We start from the raw sequence: 6,851 nt of genomic DNA on the forward strand, positions 1-6,851 counted from the left end.
CCACTCCTCAGAAGGAAGGTTAGGCAATCCTACTTCTGTAGTGATACTGCCTCGGAAACCCAAGGAGGGGTTGCTATGAGTCGGGGCCGACTCGACGGCAAACAACAACAACAATGATCATGAATATTTCTCCACATGTTTGTTGGTTGCCTGAACATCCTCATTGGTGAAGTGTCTATTCATGTCTTCTGTCCATTCTTTGATTGGATTGTTTGTCTTTTTGTTGTTGAAGTGTTGGAGTTTTCTATACATTTTAGAGATAAGTTCCTTGTCAGCTATGTCATTGCCGAATATTTTTTTCCCAGTCTGTAGGTTCTCTTTTTACTCTTTTGGAGAAATCTTTTGAAGCACATACAGACTTAATTTTTAGAAGGTCCCATCATCTACTTTATCTTCTGCTGTTTGGGCATTTTGGGTTATACTTGACAGTCTATTTAGGCCATAAATCAGGGCCCCTAAATTTGCCCCTATTTTTTCCTTGAGAAACTTTATAGTTTGAGGTTTCACATTTAAGTCTTTGATCCACCTGGAGTTAGTTTTTGTGTATGGTGTGAGGTATAAATCTTGTTTCATTGTTTTGCAAATGGATATCCAGTTTTGCCAGCACCATTTGTGAAAGAGACCACCTTTTGCCCATTAAATGGATTTCAGCCCTTTGTAAAAAATCAGCTAATCATAGGTCAATAGATCTATTTCTGGGTTCTCAATTCTATTCCACTGGTCTATGTGTCTGTTGTTGTACCAATACCAGGCTATTTGACTACTGTGGCTGTATAGTAGGATTTGAGATCTGGGAGTGTGAGACTTCTTACTTTGTTCTTCTTCAATAGTGCTTTGCTTATCCATGGTCTCTTTCCTTTCCATATAAAATTAGTGATTGGTTTTTCCATATCCTTAAAGAATGTTGATGGGATTTGGATTGGGATTGCATTGAAGGTATGGATTGCTTTGGGTAGAACGGACATTTTCACAATGTTCAATATTCCTTTCCACTAGCATAGTATGTTCTTCCATTTATGTAGATCACTTATGGTTTCTTGAAGTAGTCTTTTATAGTTTTTTTTGTACAGGTCTTTTGTGTCCCTGGTAAGATTTATTTCCAGGTATTTTATTTTTTTGATACCTATTGTAAATGGCATTGATTTCCTTATTTCATTTTCAGCAATCTCTTTGCTGGTGTAGAGGAATCTAACTGATTTTTGTATGTTGATCTTGTATCTTTCCACTATACTAAATCTCTCAATTAGTTATAGTAGTTTTCTTGCTGAGTCTCTTGGGTTTGCTATGTATAGATCATTCATCAGCAAATATGGATAGTTTTACTTCTTCCTTACCAATTTGGATGCCTTTGATTTTCCTTTCTTGCCTTACTGCCCTGGCTAGGACTTCCAATACAATGTTGAATAGAAGTGATAGAGGACATCCTTGTCTGGTTCCCGTCTGCAAGGGGAATGGTTTCAGTCTCTTTCCATTGAGAATACTGTTGGCTGTTGGTTTTACATATATGACCTTTATTAGGTTGTGAACTCCTGTCAATCCAAACAAACAAACATACAAATCAACCACATTGCTGTCTGGTTGATAATGATGCATGGTGGATGTCTAAACCTTGGGAGAGGGCAAGAGGCATTTCTGTCCTTGAGATGTTCTGTTTCATTCTGAAAGGCTGACTGTGATGAGACCAAAGATCTGGATGGTCAGAAGTACCCAAAATTGCATGAAAAACAGAAGATAAAGATATTTAAGAGAAAAGATGTTGTTGTTGTTGTTGTTGTGTGCCATCGAGTCGGACCCGACTCATAGCGACCCCTCCTTGGGTTTCTGAGGCAGTATCACTATGGAAGTAGATTGCCCCATCTTCCTTCCGAGGAGTGGCTGGTGGGTTTGAACCACCAGCCTTCTGGTTAGCAGTCAAGAACGTACAAATGTCCAATATTGTAAAATTCTGTGGGCCCTTATGCAATTACTGGAATTTTTAACTTGCTTGATTTGAATTTTTAATCCAAAAACGTTCTTCAAGGAAAACTCTATTGTTCTTCATAATTAGTTGGAATGCTCAGTTTATGCTACCGACTCTCACCGAAATACACTTTAAATTCAATTTGAAGTACACTTTCAACTTTGTTGAAAGTCTCTGCTTACAAAGTTTCAGTGAACTTACACAAATTTTGTAAAAGAGCTGTTTTATACATAAAACCAGAAGGTGAAAATGAAGATACAAAAGAAAAGGAAATATGCTTCAGAAATAATTCAAAATTTCAATTTCAAAATTAAACAGAAAATTATTGTTTACGGACAGTTAGAGAATAAAGTTATAAGTCAAGGGTACCTACCTTGAAGTATGTTGTGGTCCTTGAGAGTTCTCAAAATATGACCTTGATTCTTTCCCTTCTGAATTTAGAGACCATCTAAAGAATATGTTTGATGCATTGAACACAAATGACTGAAAACCAGAGGAATTGTGGAACGACATCAAAAGCATCATACATGAAGAAAGCAAAATGTCACTAAAAAGATAGGAAAGGAAGAAAAGACCAAAATGGATGTCACAAGAGACTCTGAAACTTGCCCTTGAATGGAGAGTAGCTAAAACAAATGGAAGAAATGACAAGATAAAAGAGTTGAACGGAAGATTTCAAAGAGCAGCTTGAAAAGACAAAGTCAATTATTATAATGAAATATACAAAGACTTGGGAGTTAGAAAACCAAAAGGGAAGAACAAGCTTGATGTTTCTCAAGCTGAAAGAACTGAGGAAAAAGTTCAAGCCACGAGTTGCAATGCTGTAAGTTTCTATGGGCAAAATACTGAATAATGCAAGAAACATCAAAGGAAGATGGAAGGAATACACAGAATCACTGTACCAAAAAGAATTGGTTGATGTTCATCCATTTCAGGAGGTGGTATATGATTAAGAACCAATGGTACTGACTATGCAAAAAGAAGAAAGAAGTCAAACCTGGACTGAAGAAATTAGTGAAGAGCAAGGCTCCAGGAATTGATGGAATACCCATTGAGATGTTTCAACAAACAGATGCCATGCTGGAGGCACTCACTCATCAATGCTAAGAAATTTGTAAGACAGCTATCTAGCCAACTGACTGGAAGAGATCCATATTTGTACCCATTTCAAAGACAGGTGATCCCACAGAATGTAGAAATTATCAAATAATATCATTAATATCACACTCAAGTAAAATCTTGCTGAAGATAATTCAAAAATGGTTGCAGCAGTATATTGACAGAGAACTTCCAAAAATGCAAGCTGCATTCAGAAGACGACATGTGTGGTAGTTAAATTTGTATGTCAACTTGGCTGGGCCTGGTTGACTGGCTGGGCAGCTGGTGGCAGTTATTCCCCATGATGAGACTAGCAATCACCTCCATGGTGGGATCTGCCACAAGCAGCTGAGTAGCTGCCTTTAAATGTGGTCTGCTTCCTGTATATAAGGAGAAGTCTTGGGGATAGTCTCTAGTTTATGACACACTTGGACCATGCATGTAGCCGTGTCATTGTTCAGCAGCCTGCTATGCTCTGCTGACCTTGGGACTTAAAATGGACTTAAATTAGTGGCCCACTGTGTGGTTTGGTAACATCAAGACTGTGCCTTTTTACTTATCAATCTTGGGCTTCTCAGCCTCAGCAGCCAGCAGCTGAGTGAAGAAATGCTTCTAGCTCCAGTGGGCTGAGAGCAGGAGGCAGAGCTGGACCCCAGGGTTGAGAGGCTTTCACCTAGCCCCTAGGGCTTGGCACTTTGAACTAGGACTTAAAGCCTCCAAATTGTAAGAATAAACTCCTGTTTGTTAAGGCCATCTCATTTGTGGTATATTTCCTATCAGAGCAGCACTAGGTAACCAGAACCACATGAACAAGAGATATCATTACTGATGTCAGATGGATCTTAGCTGAGAGCAAAGAATATCAGAAAGATGTTCACTTGTGTTTTATTGACTATGCAAAGGCATTCAACTGTGGGGATCATAACAAATTATGGATAACATTGCGAAGAATGAGAACTCCAGAACACTTAATTGTGCTCATGAGAAACCTGTACATAGACCAGGAGGCAGTCATTCAAACAGAACAAGGGGATACTGCATGGTATAAAATCAGGAAATGAATGCGTCAGGGTTGTATCCTTTCACCATACTTATTCAATCTATATGCTGAGCAAATAATTTGAGAAGCTGGACTATACGAGGAAGAATGTGGCAACAGGAAAGGAGGAAGACTCATTAATAACCAGCAATACACAGATGACATAACTTTGCTTGCTGAAAGTGAGGAGGACTTGAAGCACTTACTGATGAAGAGTAAAGACTCCAGTCTGTAGTATGGATTGCATCTCAACATAAAGATAATGAAAATTCTCACAACTGAACCAATAAACCGCATCACGATAACTGGAGAAAAGATATAAGTTGTAAAAGATTTTATATTACTTGGATCCACACTCAATACCAATAGAAGCATCAGTTGAGACATCAGACAACGTATTGCACTGGGCAAATCTCCTGCAAAAGACCTCTTTCAAGTGCTGAAGAGCAAATATGTCTCTTTGAAGACTAAGGTGCACCTAATCTAAGCCATGGTATTTTTAATTGCTTCATATGCATGTGAGAGCTGGACAATGAATAAAAAGACCGAAGAAGAGCTAATGCTTTTGAGTTGTGGTGTTGGCATAGAGTACTGAAAGTACCGTGGACTTCCAGAGAACTAACAAATCTGTGCTGGACGAAGTGCAGCTGGAATGTTCCTTGGAAGCGAGAATGGCCAGACTTCATCTCACCAACTTTAGTCATGTTGTCAGAACGGACCACTCCCTGGAGAAAGATATCATTTTTGGTAAAGTGGAGGGTCAGTGAAGAGTGGGAAGGCCCTCAAGGAGATGGATAGACATGGTGTCTGCCACAATGGACTCAGGTATAGCAAAGATTGTGAGGTTGGAACAGGACTGGGTAGTGTTTCATTCTGTTGTACATAGGGTCACTATGAGTCAGAGCTGACTCAATGGCACTTAACAACACAACAACTTTACATTTGCATTCTGGGAGATTATTTCATTTCCTAATTAATGGCTTCTGGGGAAAAGTGGTGATTTTTCAGTACTCTGACGTGAAAAAAAAATGGAGTCAAGTTCTTAGCATGGTCACAAAAGGGACAGGCATGTGAGGCTGAAATGGAGGCTTGAGTATAGACAATTGTTGTTGTTATGTGCCGTCGAGTCGGCCCCAACTCATAGCGACCCCTACTTGGGTTTCCTAGGCAGTATCACTACGGAAGTAGGATTGCCCAACCTTCCTTCCGAGGAGTGGCTGGTGGGTTTGAACTGCCAGCCTTCTGGTTAGCAGTCAAGTGCTTTAGCCACTATGCTACGACAATTATTGGGTGCTAAAAGGGCATGGGGTTTGCATCTTCTGACTTCCTCTAACTTCACAAGAGGGAGATTCACAGAATCACCATCAGTAGCCCAAGGCTTATTCCTATGAGACCAGATGTGCTACCACCCTCCAGCCTTTTTACTAATTCTGACACCAACCGACCCTCCCATGGCACTCATTACTTCTCTGCTGGGTTTGATGATTAGTTGCAAGGGTCACACAGAACTCACAGACAATACTCACAATTATGGGGTTTCCTAGGGAAGTAACAGGTTACAATTCAGGTTTAGGAATGCTCTCGGGATACAATTCTTTAATCAGAACAGTTTCCCCTCTGCATGTCCTCAGGATTGCCTCTGTGGCCCTTGGATTCTTGGCATAGTCTTTGCCCTGCTTGAGGCAAGTGTTACAAAGCTCTTTTAGCTCAGCTGATAGGTACACCTAAGTGCACCCCACTCCACCAGCCAGTCATCTCAGCCCATCTCAGCCTTCTCACCCATCTCTCTGACAAGGAGGTCCAGTGCTGGGATCTCGGGTCCAAAGATGGGCTCCACTCCACCTCCACTTATACCCTCTTGATGGCAGTGAGATCCCACCTTCTGCCTCTAGGAGGTCTCATTTTAAGCTCAGCAGCATAGCAAAAACTAATCAGTCCTCAGATTAGAGTTTCGTACACCTTATTTGGATGATCCTCCCTAGTAATCTGTGGGAGTCACAAAACCCATGGCTAGAAAAGCCATACCAAGTAATTCACTGCACCACACTGGGTCAGTGTTCTTTTTCATTTTAGAAATCTGGTATGCATTTCCAAACTGCTCTCCCCAGAAATATTGTGCCATTATACTTTTAGGAGCTCTAGTGGGAGCTCTGGTAGCATAGTGCCTATGACACTGGACTGCTAACCAGAAGGCTGGCGGTTCAAATCCACCAGCAACTCCTTGGAAGGAAGATGGGGCAATCTACTTCCGTAGTGATACTGCCTCAGAAACCCAAGGAGAGGTCGCTATGAGTCGGGTCCAACTCGAGGGCACATAACAACAACAACAGTGTAGTGGATAAGGCATTTGGCTGCTAACCAGAAGGTCAGCAGTTCAAACTCACCAGATGCTCCATGGAAGGAAGATGAAGCAATCTACTTCTGAAAAGGTATACAGCCTTAGAAACCCAATGTGGGTCACTGTGAAGCTGAATCAGCTGGATGGCAGTTATAATTGTTCTTAGGTACTGTTGAGTTGGCTCTGACTCATAGCTACCCTATGTACAACAGAACGAAATATTGCCTGGTCCTGTGCCAGCCTCACAATCCTTGCTCTACCTGAGCACATCATGGCAGCCACTGTGTCAATCCATCTCCTTGAGGGGCTTCCCCTTCTTTGTTGACTCTCCAAGCATAATATCCTTCTCCAGGGAATGGTCCCTTCTGACAACATGACCAAAGTAGGTGAGACAAAGTCTGGCCATTCTCACTTCC

This window comes from Orycteropus afer, unplaced genomic scaffold (assembly GCF_000298275.1).
Source record: "Orycteropus afer afer isolate SDZICR_OR568_19922 unplaced genomic scaffold, OryAfe1.0 scaffold00110, whole genome shotgun sequence".
Lineage (NCBI taxonomy): Eukaryota > Metazoa > Chordata > Mammalia > Tubulidentata > Orycteropodidae > Orycteropus > Orycteropus afer.